Below are 23372 nucleotides of genomic sequence, written 5' to 3'. Positions count from 1 at the left end.
CTTCAGCCTTTCTTTCTAGCCCACCTCCACTGCTTTGCGACTTCCCATCAGTCCACAGAATGGCTCCCTACAAGGGACCCAGAGTCCCATCCTTGGCTTTATTACCCTCCTTCCCCTCCTCCATTCTGGTCTCTACTCAGACCTGCTGTTGCCTGATTGCCTGGGCCCCTTCTCCCTACCCACCTCCATCCTCTTGTGACTCGGACTTTTGGTGTGGAGCCAGGGTTCCCCTAGTTCTTCCTTGCTGCCCCTTTCAGCCTTTCTTTCTAGCCCATCCTCATTCCTTTGTGACTCCCTGTGAACCTGCAGAACTGCTCTAACAGAGGCTCTCAGCTGCCATACTTGGCTGGGACTCAGGGACCTCCATAGCTGTTACACTTGACTGGGGCCCTGATTGGGGCAACAGCAACCAAAGATAGAAACCGACCCATCAAAGGCCACCCACCCATTGAAGGTAAGATATGTCTACACTAAGAAACACCTCAAACATCATAACTCCAGATGCCTAGATCCTAGCATAAAAACACAAACATGAACAACCAAGACAATATGCCTCCCCCAGAAGATAGCAACCCTATTGTAACAGGCCCCCATAAAAGCAATTTAGCTGAAGCAAAAGACAAGGACTTCAAAATAGCAATTATGAGTATGTTCAAGGACCTTAACTATATGATGAGTAAATGTCTTAATGAAAATGAAATGATGAAAATAACTCAATACATGAAAGTAGAATTCAACAAATAGAATCAACTAAAGGACAAACTGAAATAAAACTCAAAGTGAAAACCTCATGAGGCCAACAAAAACCTCACAGGGAAGCCTCACTAACAGATTAAAAGTCATGGAAGACAGCATTTCAGGTCTTGAAGTTAAAGTAGAAGAAATAGGTATCTCAGTCAAAGAAAATGTTAAACCTAAAAAAAAAAAAATTCAGGCTATGAAAAGACTAAACTTGTAGATAACAGAGGAAGAAGAAAACCAGGTCAAAAGCACAAAAAAAAAATTAAATAAAAGCATAGAAGAAAATTTCCCCAATCTAAAGAGATACTCAATAAGGTACAAGAGGTATAGAGAACACCAAACAGAACCAGAAATGAAATGCCTCACAAAACATAATAATTCAAACACTAAATGTACAGAAGAAAAGATTTTAAAAGCTACAAGGGAAAAAGAGCAAGTCACATATAAAGACAGGCCCTTTAGAATAACACTTGACTTTCCAGTGGAGACTCTGAACACCAAAGGGGCCTAGACAGATGTTTTATGAGTTCTGAAAGACTACAGATGACAGGCCAGACTATTATACCCAGCTAAACATCCCATCACAACTGATGGAGAAGAAAATAAATTTCATGATTAAAAACAAATTTAAGCAATTTCTGTCCACGAATCAAATTCTACTGAAGGCACTAGAAGGAAAACTTCAGTCCAAATAAAAGGTTAACTACACCTAAGAGGACACAAATAATAAGTAATCACAAAACAGTTAATCAAAAAAAGAGGAGGGTGCAAACACACCACCACAGCAAAATAACAGGAATTAATAAACACTGCTCAATATTAACTCTCAATAATTACCATCTCAATTCCCTAATAAAAGGACACAGAAAACAGGATCCAACTCTTTGCTCCATCCAAGAAACAAGCCTCCCAAAAAAGGACAGATATTACCTTAAGGTAAAAAGATGGGAAAAGATATCATAAGTAAATAGAACCAAGAAGCAAGTAGGTATAGGTATTTTAATAGCTAAAAGAATAGACTTCAAAGCAAAACTAATCAGAAGAGATAGGGAAAGGCACTACATACACATTGAAGGAAAAATCCACCAAGAGGATATTATAAACCAGGTTGCAGTGGCACACGCACGCCTTTAATCCCAGCACTTGGGAGGCAGAGCCAGGCAGATCTCTGTGAGTTTGAGGCCAGCATAGGCTACAAAGCAAGATCCAGGTCAGGCACCAAAACTACACAGAGAAACACTGTCTTAAAAAAAAAAAAAGAGTATATTATAATTCTAAACACGTACGCACCAAACACAAAGAGACCCAATTTCTTAAAAGAAACACTACTACAGCTAAAAATACATACTGACTCTCACAGTGATAGTGGGTGATTTTAATACTCAACTCTCCCCAGTAGACAGATCATCCAGACAAAAACTAAACATAGGAATGGTAGAGTTAAGTAATGTCTAAATTAGATGTGCCTAACATGTCTACAGAACATTCCATTCAAATTCTAAAGAATATACTTTCTTTTTAAATGCTCTCCAAGATTTACCATATATTAGGACACAAACCAAGTCTTAACAAATACAGAAAAACTGAAACAACACTTTGCATCTTATTTGATTACCATGGGCATCAACAACAATAGAAGAGCAGAGTATACAAACTCTGGGAAGCTGACAAACACACTACTGAATGAGTATTGGATCAAGACAGAAATCAAGAAGGAAATTTAAAACTTTTTAGAACTGAATGTAAATGAAAATACACCCAAGCCTATGGGACACAATGGAGACAGTTCTAAGAGGCAAGTTCATAGCACTAAGTACCTACATTAAAAACAAACAAACACAAAAAAACTGGAGAGATCTCATACTAATACCTTAAGGACACACCTGAAAGCTCTAGAAAAACAAGAAGACACAATATCCAAAAAGAATAGATGGGAAGAAATAATCAAACTCAGGGCTGAAATCAATGAAATAAAAACAAAAAAGTACAAATAATTATTGGAATGAAGAGTTGATTCTTGGAGAAAATCAGTAAGATTGACAAACTTTTAGCCAAATTAACCAAAAGACACAGAAAGAGGATCAAATCAGTACAATAAAAGATATAAAGGCAGACAGTATAACAGATACCAGGAAATTCTGAGAATCATAAGGATATACTTTAAAAATCTATATCCCATCAAATTGCAAAACCTAAAAGAAATGAATGAATTTCTTGTTATATAAGAAAGTTAAATAAAAATAAAATAAATGATTAACATACCTAAAACTCCTCTCCTAATGAAATAGAAGTAATCAATGACAAAAATCCCAGGGCCAGATGGATTCTGTGCAGAATACTACCAAACTTCAAAGAAGAACTAATGCCAATCCTCCTCAAGTTATTCTGAAAATTAGAAACTGAAGGACCATTTTAAAATTCGTTTTATGATGCTACTATTACCCTCATACTAAAACCATGAAAAGACCCAGCCAAAAATAAAATTATAAACCAATATCCCTTATGAACACAGATGCAAAAATTCTCAATAATAGTTGCAAACTGAATTCAAGAACACACCAAAAAGATCATCCACCATGATCAAGTAGGTTTCATCCTAGAGATATAGGGATGTTTCCACATAACGTAAATTGATAAATGTAATTCACTACATAAAAAGACTGAAAGACAAAAACCACAGGGTCATCTTATTAGATGCAGAAAAGGCCTTTGACAAAATCCAACGCCCCTTTATGATAAATGTTCTGAAGAAACTAGGGATACAAGGACATACTTCAACAAAATAAAGGCAATTTACAGCAAGCCCACAGCCAACATCACCCTAAAGAGAAACTCAAAGCATTTTTTGACTAAAATCAGGAACAAGACAAAGATGTCCACTTCCTTCATAACTATTCAATAACTATTCAAGTTTTAGCTGAAGCAACAAGACAACTGAAGGAGATCAAGGGGATACAAAAAAGAAAGGAAGAAGTAAAGGTATTCTTATTTGCAGATGAAGTGATTTTTTTTTTTAAACCTCTGAGCCGAGGACCGAACCCAGGGCCTTGCACTTGCTAGGCAAGCATTTTACCACTGAGCTAAATCCCTAACCCCATGATATGATTTTTTATACATAAAAGGTCCTAAATACTCAATCAGGAAGCTTCTACAGCTGATAAACATTTTCAGCAAAAGTAGCAGGATAAAAAATTAATACAAAAATACCTTCCTATATACAAATGACTAATAGACTGAGAAAGAAATCAGGGAAACAGTATCTTCCACAATAGCCTAAAAAAATTACCTTGGGATAACTCTAACAAAGTATGTGAAAGACTCGTATAATAAAAACTTTAAAATGCTGAAGAAAGAAACTGAAGAAGGCAACAGAAGATAGAAAGACCTCCCATGTTCATGGATCGGTAGGATTAATATTGTGAAAACGGCCATCCTACCAAAATCAATCAACACATCCAACACAATCTCCATCAAAATTCCAATACAATTCTTTACAGAAATAAAAAAAACCCAATCATCAACTTTATATGGAAACACACACACACACACACACACACACACACACACACACACACACACCAACAACCACCACCCAGGATAGCTAAAACAATCTTAATCGCCAAAGACCTGTTAGAAGTATCACCATCTCAGATTTCAAGTTGCACTACAGAGCTGTGGTAATAAAAACAGCATATTGACATAAGAACAGACACAATGATCAGTGGAATAGAACTGAAACCCCAGGCATAATTCTAGAACTTATGGACACCTGATTTTTGACAAAGAACCCCAAAAACACATACTAAAGAAAAGTCAACACCTTCAAGCAAATGGTGCAGGTCAAACTGGATAGCTGCATGTAGAAAAGATGAAAACAGACCTATACCTACCACCAAACACAAAACTCCAAATGGATTAAGGACATCAATTTAAGATCAGCTATCCTGAATCTGATAGAAGAGAAAGTGGGGAATAGGCTTGAAGTCATCAGTATAGGAAGGACTTTCTGAACAGGACATAAATACCACAGGTATTAAGACCAATAATTAATCAATGGGATCTCATAAAACAAAAATGCTTCTGTACAGCAAAGGGCACCATCACTCAAAGCATCAGCCTACAGAACAGGGAAAAAACTTTACCAATTACACATCTGACAGAGGGTTAGTGTCTCTAGAATGTACAAGGAACTAAAAAAGAAACAAATAACCCAATTAAAAATGGGGTATAGATCTAAACAAAGAGTTCTCAGCAGATAAAACACAAATTTCTCAAAAACACTATTAAAAAGTTGAACATTATTAGTCATCAGGGAAATGAAAATTAAAACTAACTTGAGATTTCATCTCCCCACTTGAATGACCAAGATTAATAAAACAAACAGTAGTAAGGGTGTGGAGAAAGGGGAACACTCATTTATTGCTGGTGGTAGTGCACACTGGTACAGCCACTATGGAAATCAGTGTAGAGGTTTATCAAAAAGTTGGGGATTTAGCTCTGTGGTAGAGCGCTTGCCTAGCAAGCACAAGGCCCTGGGTTCAATCCTCAGCTCCAAAAAAAAAAAAAAAAAAAAAAAAAAAAGTTGAAATTAATCTACCACAAGATCAAGCTATACTACTCTTGATCATATTTCCAAGGGCCTCTTCATCTTACTGCAGCGACACTTGCTCATCCTTGTTTGTTGTCCTATTCATAATAGCTACAATTGGGAACAGTCTGCATATTCATCAACTGATGACAGATAATGACAATGTGGTACATTGACACAATGCAATATTATTCAGCTAGTAAGAAAAATGAAATTTTCAGGTAAGTGAATGGGGCTAGAAACAATCATCCTGAATAAAGTAACCCAGACTCCCCAAAACAAATTATTTCATATTTTCTCTTATAGGCGTACGTTAGCTGTTAAGCTTGGGATATGTGTGTTTCAATTAGAATGATCACAGAGTTTAGGCAGCTAGTAAGAGACCAGGGAGAAGAGGGAATCTTTTAAGGAAGGGAAAACAATATAGTGTTATAAAGAAATAAAGGCTGGGAGGTGGTGGTGTATATGTCTTTAATCCCAGCACTCGGGAGGCAGAGGCAGGAGGAGCTCTGAGTTTGAGGTCAACCTGGTTTGCAGAGCAAGTTCCAGGACAGCCAGCACTACACAGAGAAACGCTGTCTGGAAAAACAAACAAAACAAACCAAACAAACAAACAAATGGGAAACTAGTATTAAACGGAGAAGGAATGGAAGGCAGGGTAAAGAAGGGACTATGAGGAGAGATAACTAATGTAAAGCTTTTGAAAAGTTATATGGTAGCCCACTACTGTGGAAGCTTCCTATATAGAATACAAATTTAAGTGATATAACCCTATAATGGGAGAGACAATGCCCCAACTAGACATCTTACACCACCATATGGTTATTTACCATTTGTGTATCATCTTTTGTGAACTGTTCATTAGACCATTTATGGATCAGTTGTTTGAGTTCTTAATTAGGTTTTAATAAATTGTTGTTTGGGAATTTGATACAATGTGTTTTGATCATTTTTACCCTTAGTTCCCATTTCTCCCAGACCAATTCCTTCTCCCTGCCCATGCACATCTGTGTCCTCTTTCTTTCTTCTTCTTTTTTTTCAACCCATCAAGTCCAATGTGTGCTGCTCATATACTCTTGAATATGTGGCCCTCCACTGGAGTGTGGTCAATCTACCAGGAGTCACACCTTTAAAGAAAACTGACTCTTCCTCTCCCATTAGCTATCTACTGTCAATAGCTTAGAGGTAAGACTTCATGTTTACATCCCTCTCGGTGTTGGAATTTTGTCTAGCTTCAGCTTGTTCAGGATATGTGCATGCTGTCACAAATGATTTGGGTTCACACGTGCAACTGTTCTGTCATACCCAGAAAACATCCTTGTACTCACCCACAGTCTCTGACTCTTACATCCTGTTCTATTGCTGTGAACAGACAACATGATCAAGGCAACTCATAAAAGACAACATTTAATTGGGGGCTTGCTGACAGTTTCAGTCCATTATCATCATGGCAGAGAACATGGTAGCACACAGGCAGACATGGTGCTGGAGAAGTAGCTGAGAGTTCTACATCCTGATCCAAAGACAGCAGAGAGAGAAAGACTGAGCCTGGCTTGGGCTTTTGAGACCTCAAAGCCTACCCCCAGTGACACACTTCCTCCAACAAGGCCACACTTCCTAATCCTTCTAATTCTACCAGAGTTCCAGTCCCTGGTGACTAAGCATTCAAATATATGAGCCTATGGGGGCCGTTCTTACTGAAAACACCACAAACATCTGTCTACTCCATCTTCTCCAATGACCCCTGAGCCTTGGGAGTAGAGGATGTGATGTAATGTCTCATTTAGTGCTGAGCATTCCAGTCTCTCATTCTTAACTAGTGGGTGGGTTTCTTTTGTCATCTACTGGGAGAAGTTTCTCTGATGAGGACTGAAATATGCACCAATCTTTGGGTATAAAGATAAGTCCTTAGGAGCTAGTTTAATACTATGTCTATTTAGCAGAATAATGGTGATAGGTTCTCCCCTAGGGCCTGTGAACTGTCTAGCTACAAGATCTTAGCTACCATAATGGTGCCAGGTACGGATTTCATCTTGCGGAATGAGCCTTAAATCCAAGAAGAAAGTGGCTACTCCCATGACATTCAGGTCATTTATTGTACCAGTGGGCATGTCTTGCTAGGCCACAACAGCTAAGTAAGCCTAATGTTCACTTTTCTCCTCCAGTAGAACGTATAGTACCTTCCAGCACAATGAAAGCTAGCCAATACGGATGAAGATCTCAGGTCAGTACCAGCTTGATTTCTCCATGATCTATGACACAAGTACACGGTGTCTTCAGCAATAGGGCCTTACCATCAAGTTCTGGAAGGTAACCAAGAGCACTGGCAAGAATCTGTAATTTTTGGGAGTCTATGGGCCCTTGCTGTCCAACAACTACAAAAGTGGAACACTCTTAACAACTCTAAAAGAGGAAACTTACTTCTGGCATGGGGCTTTTGTTAGCCTGTGGTATCTGGTAGGGGCATTATTGCCCTGTCATAGAGTAACTCTATTTTAACTGTTTTTATATGTGTGTATGTATATGTCTTAGGAAGCATCTACAGTAGTAAGTTTCCTTATGATTTTTTAAAAAAGTCTTTAGTGTTAATCTTTACCCATATTCCTTCCTCTACCCTGTCCTCCCACCCCCACCATATTTAGCCTTTCCTGTTCTATTATTTCCCTTTATATCATTGCAGTCTATCTCCCCTCCCCTAGAAACTGCACAACAACCCTCTCTCTCCCTTAGAAGCCTCCCATGTCTCCTTACTAGTTTCCTGACCTCTGTGAATATTCCAGAAGAAACACACATATTTGAAGATTCAAAGCTAACATCCACAAATGAGAGAGGTCATTCAATATTTGTCTTTCTGGGTCTGGGTTACCTTAGTAAGAATGGTGATTTTCATCTCAATCTACCTGTGAATTTTGTGATTTCATTTTTAACAGCCAAATAAAATTCCATTGTGTAAAACCCCAGCACTGAGAAGGAGAAGTGGACACAAAGCCCCATCTCGGTTAACCAAGAAGCTACTTGAGCCGGGCAGTGGTGGTGCACGCCTTTAATCCCAGCACTCGGGAGGCAGAGGCAGGTGGATCTCTGTGAGTAGTATAATGAGAATGTCATTCTGTATGCTGTGAATGTGTGTTGCTCTGATTTGGTTGATAAATAAAATGCTGATTGGTCAGTAGCCAGGCAGGAAGTATAGTATAGGTGGGATAAGCAGAGAGGAGAATTCTGGGAACAGGAAGGCTGAGTCAGGAGTCGCCAGCCAGACACAGAGGAAGCAAGATGTGAAGGCAAAACTGAGAAAAGGTACCAAGCCATTTGGCTAAACATAAATAAGAATTATGAGTTAATTTAAGTGTAAGAGCTGGTCAATAGTTAGCCTGAGCTAATGGCTGAGCAGTTTTAATTAATATAAGCCTCTGTGTGTTTACTTGGGTCCAAGCAGCTGCAGGGTCGTGGGAGCCAGGAAGGACCAGGAAAACTTCAACTACAGTAGTAGGTTTCCTTATGCTTTGTTTCAAAAGTCTTTAGTGTTAGTTATCTTTCCTCATATTCACTCCTTTTTCCATTCCCTGGTTACTGTGAACACAGCAGCAATAGACATGGATGAGCTAGTATCTCTATAGGATATAGAGTCCTTTTGGGGGTAGGCCCAAGAGTGGTATAGCTGAATCATGGGGTAGATCCATTTGTAGCTTTTTGAGGAAATTCCACACTGATTTCCATAGTGGCTGTACCAGTTTGCACTAAGTGTTCCCCTTTGTTCACATCCTTATTCCTTGTGCTGTTTTTTGTTTTTTTCAACTTGATACAAATGAAGAGTCACCTGTGAAAAGGGAACCTCGATTTCGAAATTATCTCCTTAAGACTGGCCTGTGTGCATGTCTGTGAGGGTATCTTCTTAACTGCTAATTGAAGTAGGAATGCCCAGCCTATGGGCAGTACCATCTCTAGGAAGGTGAGCTTTGGCTATATAAGAAAACTAGTTGTGGGCTCAGTCGTTAAGAGCACTGGCTGCTCTTCCAGAGAACCTGGGTTTGATTCTCAGCATCCACATGGCTCACAACCAACTATAACTTCAGTTTCAGGAGATCTGATGCCCTCTTCTGAACTCCCTGAGTACTGCACACACATGATGCACAGACATACATACAGGCCAAAACATATGTACACATTGAGTACAAATAAATAAATCTAAAAAGAAAAAAGTAGTTATGTAGGCCAGAGGAAGCAAGCTAGTAGGCAGCATTCCTCCATGGTATCTGATTCAGTTCCTGCCTCCAGCTCTGGCCATGGCTTCATATGATGATGGATTGTAACCTGTAAGCTGAAATAAATCCTTTTCTCTCCAAGTTGCTTTTGGTTATGGTGTTTACTACAGCAACAGAAAGAAAACTAGAACATTCCTCTTTTACAGACGTGGAGACTGAAGATCAGAGGAGTGACATGGCCTGTCCAGTCACACATTTAGTAAGTATAATCCAGGTCTCCTGATACCAAATTCATTGTTCTTTACAATTCACTTCTTCAACCCAAAGGAGGGAAATGAAGGTAGGAAATTTTAGGAGAGGTCATCAGGACTCTCTGTAGGGCTCCTGGGCTTCTACTTGGGATTAGCCCTTTCTTGAGCACAGTTTACTGTGACCTAAACACAGATGAAATGGAATTACCAGTAGCTCTTCTTTGGAACCCAGTTTTTCCTTATGACTCTTAAATTTCTGTTCATCATCATTTCCCTGCCATCAAAAGTGGCCTGCACAGCATTCTTGTAATGAGTAAATGGAATGGCACACATAGAGCGCCTAAAAAGCGGCATCTCACATGTGCAAGTCATCCTGTGACTGACAGCTGCAATCACTCTCGCTGCCTCAAGGCTCTCCAGCCACACTGCACCCCTTGGCAGGCTAAAAACTGGGCCCCAAGAGGTGTCTGTGTCCTAAGCCCTGCAACATGTGAATGCTCCCTTACATGGGGAAGGGAAGCACCACCAAGATACTGATGTGATTAACAATCTTGAGATGGGAAGATCAGTCTTAATTATTCAGGTGAGCTTAGATGACCATGTGTGTGCTTAAAAGAGGGGACATGGAGGGACATGAACACAGAAGACACTGGTGAGCACACAGGCAGACTGCAGTGCTATGGTACAAGTCGAAGAAGGCCAGAAGCTATAGTTCTGCAAAGAGCTGCTCTGTAGAGGCCATCCAAGTACAACATACACACAGAGCTTCCTAGGGATTACAGTGATAGCAGAGATACAGACACTAATAAATAATGCTTCCTTAAGACATCAAGGTTATTGTAGAAACAATTGGTCCCAAAATTAATTATCATTAACATAATTCTGACAAAAATTCCAACCATGTGCATGTTGAAACTTGTTCCATAGATTCTAACAGCCATACAGAAGAGAAAATTACCGTAAAAACATTTAAAGAGGAGAATTATAAAGGAAAGAGTTCAACTTCCAGATACCAAAACAAACCACAAAGTGAGAATTAGAGCATGATAACAATGTTACAAGAGTAGATTTATGAGTGACACAGAATACCAACTGTAAAACATCTACTTGTATCTAAGAATGTGACATTACAGTTTTAGCAGGGCAGAGCAGACTGTTCGAGTGGTATCAATACAGTGGGAAAAGTCTTCCTACTAGAAAAAAAATATTCAGCTAGCTTAAGGAGTCAAATATTAAAAAAAATCAAATTAAGATGGGCGGTTGTGGCGCACGCGTTTAATCCCAGCATTTATGAGGCCGAGGCAGGCAGATCTCTGTGAGCTCGAGGCCAGCCAGGTCTACAGAGTGAGTTCCAGGACAGCCAGAGCTAAACAGAGAAAGCCTGTCTCAAAAGACAAAACAAAACAAAAAACAACAACAAAAAAAAACCCCCAAAAACCCACAACCAAAAAAAACAAAAAAAAAAATATTAGAAATAAATATAGAATATTTGGCAAGTACAAGGCCCTGGGTTTGATCCTCAGCTCAGTTATTATTTGATAATAACTTTAGCATTGAGGTTTTTTTCCCTTTCTTCTCTTCTTTCTCCTCTTTCTCTTTACTTTTCCTCCTTCTCCTTCTCTTTCTTCTAAGACAGGGTTTCTCTGTGTAGCCCTGGCTGTCCCGGAACTCACTCTGTAGATCAGGCTAGCCTCTGAGCTCATAGAGATTCTCCTTCTTCTTCCTCCCCAGTACTGGGATTAAAGTTGTGCACCACCATGCCTGGTGGGAAAAACTTCTTAAACAATATATCGAACAATGGAAAGACATCCGCATTCATAGGCTATATGACTTAATATTATCAATGTCAATACTACAGATTTGAAGCAACACCTTTCAAATCCCAATAATGGGCTTGCTCATTATTGAGTAAGATGGCTCAGCAGGTAAAGGCAGCTGCTGCCAAACCTGACAACCTTGGTCCAATCCCTGGAACCACCAAGGTGGAAGGAAAGAAGTGACTCCAAAAGTTGTCCTCTAACTTCTACATGTGTGTCATGGCCTCCTAACAAATGAATGAAAAAGAATCCCAGTAATATTTCTTAGATAAATAAAAATAAAGGCTATTCTAAAATTTATAATGGGTATAATGGATAGCTCAGTAGTGGAGCATTTGTCTACCATTTGATATGTGCACACCAACATTTATAGTATAACTCACAATAGCCAAAGTGGAAGCAATCTGCAAGTCTGTCCTAGTCAGAGTTTCTGCTGCTGTGGTGAATACCATGCCCGAAGCAAAAAAGCAATCTGGGAAAGAAAGGATTTAGTTGGCTTACACTTCTAAATCACTGTTCATCATTGAAGGAAGTCAGTACAGGAACTCCAACAGGGCAGAAACCTAAATGCAAGAGCTGACTGCAAAAGTCACAGAAGAGTGCTTACTGGTTCACTGGCTCCTCATGGCATGTTCAGCCTGCTTTCTTTCTATTTTTTATTTATTTATTTATTTATTTATTTTTATTTCATGTGCACTGATGTTTTCCTTGCTTGTCTGTGTGAGGGTGTCAGATCCTCTCGAACTAGAGTTGTGAGCTGTCATGTGGGTGCTGGGAGTTGAACTCAGGTCATCTGGAAAACCAGCCAGTACTCTTAACTGCTGAACTATCTCTCTAGCCACTCAGCCTGCTTTCTTATAAAACCCAGGACCACGGCCCAGGAATGGCACCACCCACAATGGGCTGTGCCTTCCTCCATCAATAACTAATAAGAAAGTGCCTTATAAGGGGCTGGAGAGATGGGTCAGCAATTGAGAGCACTGTCTGCTTTTCCAGAGGACCCAGGTTCAGTTCCCAGCACCTACATGGCAGCTCACAACTGTCTCCAACTCCAAGATCTGACACCCTCACACAGACATTCAGGCAAAACACCAATGCACAGTAAATATAAATAAATTATTTAAAAAAAGAAAGTGCCTACAGCTGGATCTTATGGAGGCATTTTCTCAATTGAGATTCTCTCCTTTCAAATAATTCTAGTTTGTGTCAAGTTGACATAAGACTAGCCAGGGGCGGGCTGGGAGGGCGGAGAACAAGGGAATCCGTGGCTGATATGTAAAATTAAATTAAATTATAAAAAAAAAAGAATTAAGGCTGAGAAGGGGACAGAGATAGAACAGAAACAGCTTGCTATTTTGCACATAAGCATCTATATAGTCATTTTCTAAGTATTGTTTCCTAGAAATTTTTATTGTGTTGGATAATAAATTCAGTTCTTTTCATTTTCAAGATCTTAAAATTAGGTTTCTATCACCTGAAGCCAAACTATATCTGTATTCTTTCTTATTTATACAAAGAAGCCAAGACCCGAAAAAGTAATGTGACTTGCTCTAGATTCACAATCAGAGACAGAATAAGCCCTCAAATCTTTCAGGCTAGAATTCTTCCCATCTCATTCATTCCCATTTCTGAGGGGATTCCTGAAGCTGCAGTTTTAGAAGTTGGTGATTTTCTGTCTTGCTTCAGGTTTGCTGTACATTCTCTAACTTTATCAACCCTCCTGTGTCACTTGCAAAATAAAGTTCCCAATCACTCATGCTCCTGACACAGAGGCAATAGAACTGACAGATTTGGAGGCAATAAAAGAGATGCCTTTTTGTTCTGAGTATTTGTCTTCTAAGAAATAAATAAATTTGAGTTTTGATGGGGGGAAAAAAAGACTAGCTAGGGCAATGTCCACAGATGGAAAGATGTTATATACACAAAATGTAGTATTAAAAAAGAAGGCATTTCTAATATATGCTATGTATATGAACTTTTAGAACATTGTGTTATGTAAGTCAGTCACAAATGGGCAAATATTGCTTGATTCCACTTGTCTGAGGTCTCTGGGATAGTAAAATCGATAGAGATTGGCAGTAAAATAATGGTTTCCAGGGACTGAGGGATGATGGTAAGGACGGGAACTACTGTTTGATGGAAATAGATGTCTTTGGTAAACAAAGACATCAAAGATGGGTGGTGGTCATGGTTACATGATAATGTGAACATACTTCATGCTACTAAACTACACACATAAAAATGGTTAAAATAACAGTAAGTCTGACAGCATAGGCCTGTAATCCCAGCTACTAGGAAGACTAAGGCTTAAGGATGACAAGTTCAAAGTTTGCCTGGGCAACAGAGTAAGTTTGGGGCTAGTTTGGGTAACTTAGTGAGACTGTCTCAAAAATTTTAAAAAGGGCTGGGGATGTAACACAGTGGTACAGTGCCTTCCTAGCATATCTGAATTCCTCAGCTCAATCCCTAGTAATGGGGGTTATAGCTGCAATTTAATAGATTGGCTATTTGACTATCCTCAACCCAAACAAACAACAACAAATGCTCATGATGTGTTTTTAAAGACAGGACCATAAAGAAAATATATTTCTTGCAGTAGAGGAGTGTGAACAAGACAGTCTGTACCAGCTACAGAAACTACTAGGGGCCAGTTTTAGAGAAATGATTCCATACCTTCACAGTCAAGTTCAAAAACATCGGGGCCTGGGGAGATGGCTCAGAGGTTAAGAGCACTGGCTGTCCTTCCAGAGGTCCTGAGTTCAATTCCCAGCAACCACATGGTGGCTCACAACCATCTGTAATGAGGTCTGGTGCCCTCTTCTGATCTGCAAGCATATATGCAGGCAGAACACTGTATACATAATAAATAAATAGATCTTTTTAAAAAAAAAAGTTCAAAAACATCCCCAAAGCAATGTTCTTATGGAAACATAATTTTTAAATTAAAACTTTTCATTTAATGTATTAATTTTATTTTAATGAACTCTGGGTGTATGATGTGGATATAGGCTTGCCATGGCATGCATGTGGAGGCAGAAGGACACCTTTGTGGAGTCCATTCTCTCCTCTACCTTTACATGTATTCCAGGACCAAACTCAGGTTGTCAGGCTTGTGCAGCAAGTATCTTTACCCACTGAGAAATCCTGCCAATCCAGAAAAGTGAAATTTAAATATGTACTCAATAGCAGAAATATAAGAATACCATGTTGTAGTTAAAAGGAATGAAGTTCATCTAAGTATGCTATCAGGGAAAAATTCCCATTTCAGAAAAAGACATTACTGTCTAATTTTATGTTAAAAAATTAAATATATATGCTGGGCAGTGGTGGCATACGCCTTTAATCCCAGCACTCAGGAGGGAGAGGCAGGCGGATCTTTGTGAGTTCGAGGCCAGCCTGGTCTACAGAGTGAGATCCAGGAAAGGCACCAAAACTACACAGAGAAACCTTGTCTTGAAACTCCCCCCTAAAAAAAGTTAAATATATTACCATGTATATTTTTATATGTGTCTATACATAGATTACCACCCAACAGAAAGAGAATGTAAGATGTAATTAAAAGCCACATATATAATTTCAGATTTCTGCCATATTAAAAAATAAAAACAGATGCTCATACATGCACACACACACACACACACACACACACACACACACACACACTGTTTCTAGGGCTAGAGTTTAGTGCCTCGCACATGATAAATATGCACTCTACCACTGAGCTACATTCCCAGCCCAATAATATTTTATTTAATTCAATATATCAAAACACTATTGTTCCAACATGTGACCAAAATAAAAATTGAGATATCTTACACTCCTTCTTTATAGTATGTTTTCAAAATCCAGTGTATATTTCATACATAAAACATCCCAACTAAAAACTAGCCACATGTGTATGGGTGTGTGTATGGATGTGTACATGTGTGTGGAAGGGTGTATGAGTGTATGAGTGTGTGTGTAGTCTTGAGGTTGAATTTAGGTGTCTCTCTCTAATGATCTCTACACTTTTTGAGACAGCATCTCTCATTAAAGTTGGAGCTCACTAATGCAGCAAGACTAGCTGGAGAATTTTCACATGGATACTGGGGATCTGAACTTAGACTCTAATGTCTGTACAGCAAGTACCTTCCTGAGTGAACCACTCTCCAAGGTCCAAGACTAGCTATATTTCAAGTGATCACTAGTGGGGTGTGTGTGTGTGTGTGTGTGTGTGTGTGTGTGTGTTAAATAAAAGGGAAATGTAAGGACTATCCATGACAGTTTTGGGATTGTCTATAAGAATATATTCAAGGGGGCTGAAGATATGGCTCAGCGGTTAAGAGCACTGACTGCTCTTCCAGAGGACCTGGGTTCAGTTCCCAGCACCCACATGGCAGCTCACAACTGTCTATAACTCCAATATCTGACACCCTCACACAGACATACATGCAGGCAAAAACACCAATGCACATAAAATACAAATAAATTATTTTTAAAAAAAGAATATATTCAAGCCTAGGGCTAGAGCAATGGCTCAGTGGTTAAGAGCCACTAGGCTGTTCTTCCAGAGGTCCCTATGTTCGAGTCCAAGTGGTTCACGACCATCTGTAACTCCTGGGGGATCTGATCCCTTCTTCTGGCCTCCACGGGTACTGCCTCCCAAGTGCTGCGATGCCTGGCTATTTGGCTTACTTTTAAAAATCATAATTTATTCTTTTCAATAAAAGTCAGTTATTTCACTGGGCAGTGGTGGCAAACATCTTTAATTTCTGCACTCGAGAGGCAGAGGCAGGCAGGTGGAAGATGGATCTTTATGAGTTCGAGGCCAGCCTGGTCTACAGAAAGAGTTCCAGGACAGCCAGGGCTTCACAGAGAAACCCTGTCTTGAAAAACAAAACAAAACAAAAAAAAGTTATTTCCCAACTTTTAAATACCTTAGTAATTCATTTTGCGTTCTGGTGGTAAAGATGGACACACAAAGCATATAAGCTCATGCATTCTTAAGTAGTTATAAAAAAGAAAAAGTTTGGATTGTGGCATGAATAGAAGAAACCTTCAGGCAATGAATGATATGATGACGTTATTAGATGTATCACATCTGACATTCATGTGCTGACTCTTCTAACAAGAGAGGAGGGTTGGGTGGCAGCATACACCTTTGACCCTGGTACTCAGGAGACAAAGGTAGCGAATGACTATGAGTTTGAGGCCAACCAGTTCACAGTGAGTTTCAGGACAGCCAGTACTTCATATCAAGACCCCATCTCAAAGAGGAAGAGAGAGACTGAAGACAAGTGCTGAAAGAGAACAGGCACCTAAACAATACTCTTTTTAGACATATTAAATTATATTTATTGATTGGTGGGAGGGGGCATGTCGAAGTGCTCTGGTGGAGGTCAGTGGACAACACACAAGAGTAGATTCTCTCCTTGTATTATGTGGGTCTCAGGGATCGAATTCAGGTTGTCAGCCTTGGTAGCAAGCACCTTTACCTGCCAAGTCATATCACTAGTCCTAAACTTAATTTTTTTAAAAAAGGATTTATTTATTTTTATTTTATGTGTATGAGTGTTCTGCCTGCCCGCCTATATGTGCACTAGTACCCATGCAGGCCAAAAGAGGGCACTGGATCTCCTGGAACTAAAATTTCAGATAGTTGTGCTGGAAACTGAACCCAGGTCCTCTGCAACAGCAGCCAGTGCTCTGAACCGCTGAGCCATCTCTTCAGAGCCCACATTCAACATTCATATCAAAGTTTCTGACACAAAATGAAAGCCAATCAAGGTAGCTCACCCTGTGATTCCAGCTCTCAGAAAGCCAAGGCAGGACGATCCTGAGTTCCAGGCAAGACTGGGATACACAGTGAGAATCTATCTTTAAAAAAAAAAAAAAAGAGCTGGGTGTGGTGGTCTATTTCTTTAATCCCAGCACTCAGGAGGCAGAGACAGGCAAATCTCTAAGACTTCCAGGCCAGTTCCAGGCTAGCTGGGCTACATAGTGAGATCCTGTCTCAAAAACAAAACAAAAACCACATACATCCCCAAATTGGAAAAAACACTGGGAAAAAAACTTAAAAGAGAAGAAGTTCCTAATATCAAATTAAAACAATTATACTTTTTTCTTGATCAAATTTATTAATATATTTAAATCACTTCCTATATAATCAATGAATTTTCTGCCATTAATTTAGTTGGGGTCTACATAATTTCCTACATTTTTCTATTATTTATCTATTTCAATGGCTAGTACATTCATGTAGCATGCAACACAAAAGCTAATTAGAAAAAGTCTACAATGGGGCTGTATCTTGAAATCTTGAAGTTACCCAATTTTCGATATAAGAGACCATCCTGTCTTGAAATTTTCATTTTCTTGAGTCTTTACAGAAAGTACCTGTTCTCATTTAAACTCATCTGCACAAATAAAAACTGAAATTGCTATAAAATTCATGTTATTCTTTCCAAAATGTTAATGTAAAACTCCATCAGACCTCATTATAGTGAGACGCCGCCAGGCCACTCTCGGTCCCTGAGCTAGGGAGGTTCATTTTCACTGCCTCTAGTTACTTCCCCATCTAGCAACCGCACGATTCCTCCTAACTAAAGCAGATGAAAGGGAGGGTAAAGGAGGGTCAGACAGGCAGATAAATCAGACTTCCTAGTAAGTGCTGTGGTGGTAAGCAGGGCATGGTGGCAGCAAGCGGGCAAGAGTTGGCACTAGAGCACTTCGAGGTAGTAAGTTATAAGACACAGAAGCCACAAACTAACCAACATCTAACACAAATAAAATGAAGGGCTAAAAACCAGTACAAGCAGTATGCTTTAGGAATGCAGAAGGACAAGGAATGGAGGCAAGGACTTTAAATTAGCCTGGAGCTGGCTCAACATGTCTGACAAGCTTCTCCTCAGAGTGCACAAGTTTTCCCTGACTCGTGAAAACTGAACTGAGACTATGCCAGAGCAGTGTGCAAAGACTGGGAAGGAAGTCTTTTGGAACCACCATGGAAGGGGAAAGTTGAAGAAAATTTCAAACACACAAATGTAGAAATAATAATAAAAGACCCACTGCAGTTACAACTGGTCTTCAGCTGCATGTTAGAGAATTTTCAAAAGATTTACTGTCAAGTTAAAATTAGGGCTGCCAGACCTTGTTCAACTCAAGAGATACCCAGTTACGTTTCTGTGTTTTAGGTATCCCTTAACATGTGCAAGCTGCATCATCACTGTGTGCATGGACTCCTGCTGGAGCAAAAATAAGAGTTGTTTTCCTGCTGCTGCTGCTGCTGCTGCTGCTGCTGCTGCTGCTGCTGCTGCTGCTGTTTGCACTTTTGAGAATCAAACCCAGGGCCTTACACATGGTAGACAAGCACTCTACCACTGAGCCACACTCCTGGCCCCAAACACCAGTTTTTAGCAAACACTTTCTAATCCCATCACTAAGTTCTTATTTGGCATACAAAGAACATCCCTTTGGCTAGTATTTCCTATAACAAGAAACACTGTTTGCAATATTTTGAAAAGTTCTTTAAAACCCAAGTCTGTTGAACGTTCACTGTAATGCAGCAATGCTTCTGAACACAGCTACATTATACACCTAAAGAATGACATACGTTTTCCAGCCTATAAAGAGTTTCCATGATGTGGCTGGGCCGCTCAGTTTCCAGTTAAACACAATTTCGATGCAGGGCCATTTCACATGGAGCAGAGCTGGAGAGCTGAGTGGAACAGCATTGTTGCAGGGCATGTGACATTTTGACTCTGAGGCTTTTGGGATTTACTGATTCAGACTGGAAAGTTTCCACCTTCTTTTAGAAGAGCTTCTCTCATTTTTACCTAATATCTCTCAATCCGCTGCCATGGCCAAATTCAGCCAAGTACCAACATCTACCAAACCGGCAAAGAATGTGACATTAGGCCATACAACAGAGTTTTAAAATGGGATGAAAAATGGATTTTTTTGCCACTATAGTTGACAATTCTGAGTTCTAATAATCCTGCTCAGAAGTCATCTATCCAAATGATATGAAGAAACACTTAAGCCTTAGAGTCTCTTCTCCATACTTCCCACTAATTGCACTGCAACTGACCTTTTGAGTTTGCACTTTGTGGGTATAGAGCTGACTCCTGGCAATTTTTATAATTTACTCAAATTTTTGTGAAAAGTTACCCTTGGGATTTCCACTAAGGTAATGAAAAGTTAACTGAGGGAGTTCTTTGAAGGGAGATACTGCTACCAGCACCTCTTTTAAAAATGTGGTGTGTGTCTGTGTCTGTGTGTGTCTGTGTCTGTCAGTGTGTCTGCACGCTGTATAGGTGGAGGTCAGAGGATGACTTACAGGAGTCAGTTCTACTCTTCCACCAAGTGGGCTCCAGGGAACTTGGTAGCACGCCCTCACCTGCTGAGCCATCTCAATGGCCCTCAGTTTTGATTGCTTTACTCTCGGTGAGGTTTTTTGCTTGTTTTTTGTTTTTGTCTTTGTTGACAAGGTTTCTCTGTGTAGCCCTGGTTGTCTGGAACTCGCCCTATAGGCCAGGCTGGCCTCAAACTCTACCTGCCTCTGTCTTCTGAGTGCAGGGATTAAAGGTATGCACCACTCCTGCTGCTCGACTCTAGGTGGGTATTTTCACACATGTAAGACTTAAAAAGTTCTCAAGCAATATTATATATGTAAAATAAGATCTTATGTTTGACACAAAGGTTGGTATATGTTGAACACTCAATACAGACTAGTTGCATATAGCTGAACATTATCTGATTTTGTTGAACATGAGATGACTATTAAATGAAATACGTTCTGAGTTGGTATGGTGACTTAAAGTCAACTTTATTTGGGGGTATGAAAAGTGTAAGGGATCACTGAGTGGCAAGTGGAAGTCCATGTCCTATTATGAAGTCTCTCACTTCAAATCCCAGCTGCAAACTGCTACTCTTCCCATAGATACAACAGTGGCGGTAAACTGCGCATGCTTGAACATGCGGAACCCGTAATGAAGAATATTCTAAGAGGAAAACTGAAACTGGAGACACTGAATACTAGACAGCATACAAACTGAGACATCCTTTTCAATCCCACTAAGAAGCAAGGAACATTGTAAAAAGCTAGTCCTCTGGCCCTTTTCATGGTATAGGATATAGAGTAAGAATTGGAGATCTGGGTTCCATAACTGACTTGCAAGTTTCCACACAGAAAAACAAAAAAGGAAAGAGACTCATATTTGCCATGCAGCAAACAGGGATGCTTTGAGGATTAATGACATAACGTCTGTAAAGAGGTTGGAGTTCCTCGGAAAACAGACTCTACATAAATATAAAGTTATAATATTTAGGCTTAGTCCACAATGTGAGACCTGGTTTCTTTGGCTCATGAGGTCATCAGCAGTTTTGTAGAATGTGCTCAAATACCCACCAAGCAATCTTTAAGGCCCTCATAAGGGACTGCCCAGCTAATATGAGCCACCTGGTTGGAGAAAAATCAGAGCCAGTTTTCCTTCTTCGGGGCTCCAGAGGATACATGTGGGGAATGCTGATTCCATAAAGGAGAAAGGTGTAGCCAAAACAGCACTTCCACAGCATTTAGGGCAGTGGTTCTCAACCTTCCTAGTGCTGTGACCCTTTAATAGAGTTCCTCATGTTGTGGTGACCCCCAACCATAAAATTATTTTTGTTGCTACTTCATAACTGTAATATTGCTACTGTTATGAACTGTAATGTAAATACCTGTCTTTTCTTTTTTTTTTTTTTTTTTTTTTTGGTTTTTCGAGACAGGGTTTCTCTGTGTAGCTTTGCGCCTTTCCTGGAACTCACTTGGTAGTCCAGGCTGGCCTCGAACTCACAGAGATCCGCCTGGCTCTGCCTCCCGAGTGCTGGGATTAAAGGCGTGCGCCACCACCGCCCGGCGATATACCTGTCTTTTCTGATGGTCTTAGGTTATTCCTGTTTTGTGGTATTTTGTTTGTGTTCTGACAAATAAAGCTTGCCTGGAGATCAAAGGGCAGAGCTAGACACTAGTTATCCATAGAAGCTAGGCGGTTGTGGTGCACACCTTTAATCCCAGCACTTGTGAGGTAGAGGCAGGTGGATCTCTGTGAATTCAAGGCCGGCATGGTCTACAGAGTGAGTTTTAAGACGGCCAGGGCTACACAGAGAAACCCTATCTCAGAAAACAAAAACTAAAACAAACCAACAAACAAACACAATGCCAGACAAACTGGAGACAAAAGAATGAGAAGAAATTGAAAGGATGTAAAGTCGCAGTTTGGACTGGAGCCTATCAGAAATGGCTTTTAAGACCATAGACAACTTTAAAAGACAATTCTGGATGAGGACAAAAATAAAGGTAGAGAGATCACTGCAGAGGTGCTATGTTCTATTTGAGTGGTAGTAGTTAGAATTGGTTTGATTTCAAATATATCTTGAACTTTGGAAAGCTCAGTGGATTTCCTAGTGAACTAGATGCGGCTTATGAGAAGGACCAAGGATGGCTCCCAGGCTTTTGATTGAAGCAACTGGACGAAAGACGGTATTGTTTATTGAAAAGGAAAAGACTGAAGAAGTGTGATGGTCCGCTTTAATTGTCAACTTGATAGAACCTAGAATCACCTGGGAAGACAGTCTCAGGGACTGTCAACATTGAATTGGGCAGTGTGCACGTTAATTAAGTTAACTGATATGGGAAGGTCCAGTCCACTGTGGGTAGCCTTATTTCCTAGGCAGGTCTGAATTCTGTTGAGAGTAGGGAAATCAAGTTGAGCACAAAGCAAGGGAACATGATGTGCATTCATTTTCTCTCTGCTCAAGACTGTGGGTGTGATGCTGTTTCAAGCTCCTGCTCCAGTGACTTCCCCACAATGACAGACTGTGACCTGTAATTGGTTTCTCCCCCAGCTGTTTTCTGTCAAGGTATTTTATCACAGCAAGAGAAAAGAAACTAGGACAAGAAGTGAATAAAATGATGGGAAAATGAAAAGAACTGTGGATTAGACAATGGAGCTGTGGAGAAAAAAGTTCAATTAAAATTAGTTAAAAACAACAGAAAGCAGAGAAACAGATACAAGAAGAACTTCGGCAATCATCATGCAAGATGGAAATAGTTTGTATATGTGGTTTAAAAAAAGGCATTTTGGGGGTTGGGGATTTAGCTCAGTGGTAGAGTGCTTGCCTAGCAAGTGCAAGGCCCTAGGTTTGGTCCTCAGCTCTGAAAAAAAAAAAAAGGCATTTTGGACAAGATAAAATACATTTGTTAAAACAGGGAAGCACAAATGGACTTGATTATTTTCTCATGGCAGTAAGAAACTAACCTAACTCCAGGAAGGAGAACATATTGAGCAACTGTGAGAAAGAAAACAGGTAGGGTGGAAGCAGATTCGGAACAGCCTGCAAGCTGGGTAGAGGTGTTTAGACTTGATGTAATAGGACATGGGAGTCCTGAGATCTTGTTGATCAGGGAAGTGGTATGATGAAAGTTGTAGGGAAGTTAAAGCAGGTTAGATGGTGATGTTCTGTGGTGGAGAGGAAGCTGTAGAGAGTCTGGAGACAAAAGCGACAATTCACACGGGAGCAGATGAAGGTCTGGACTCATGTTTTTGTCAGTCAGATCACACCGGAAAGGGAAGGCTTGCGGGGGAATCTGAAACACTGAGATAAAGGAGATACGGAGAGGCAGGGACATTGGGTAGGGAAATGTGTTCTGGGTGTGGAAGGGGATGGGTGTACTGAAGTTGACATGATAGTGGAATCTAAGGAGAGAAATGCTGGATAGCAGTTTAAAGATGCAGAAATGGGACAAAGTGAC

General features: G+C 40.0%; 1 protein-coding gene across 18 annotated transcripts in view; it reads right to left on the bottom strand.

Moving 5' to 3' along the window:
* Positions 1 to 23372, bottom strand: part of Hormad2 (HORMA domain containing 2) — a 114322-nt gene that overhangs the window by 36274 nt on the left and 54676 nt on the right. The gene's annotated exons all lie outside the window — the stretch shown is intronic.

The sequence above is a fragment of the Peromyscus eremicus genome, chromosome 10 (assembly GCF_949786415.1).
Source record: "Peromyscus eremicus chromosome 10, PerEre_H2_v1, whole genome shotgun sequence".
In the NCBI taxonomy this organism is placed as follows: domain Eukaryota; kingdom Metazoa; phylum Chordata; class Mammalia; order Rodentia; family Cricetidae; genus Peromyscus; species Peromyscus eremicus.
This window is presented reverse-complemented; position numbering and strand designations above follow the sequence as displayed.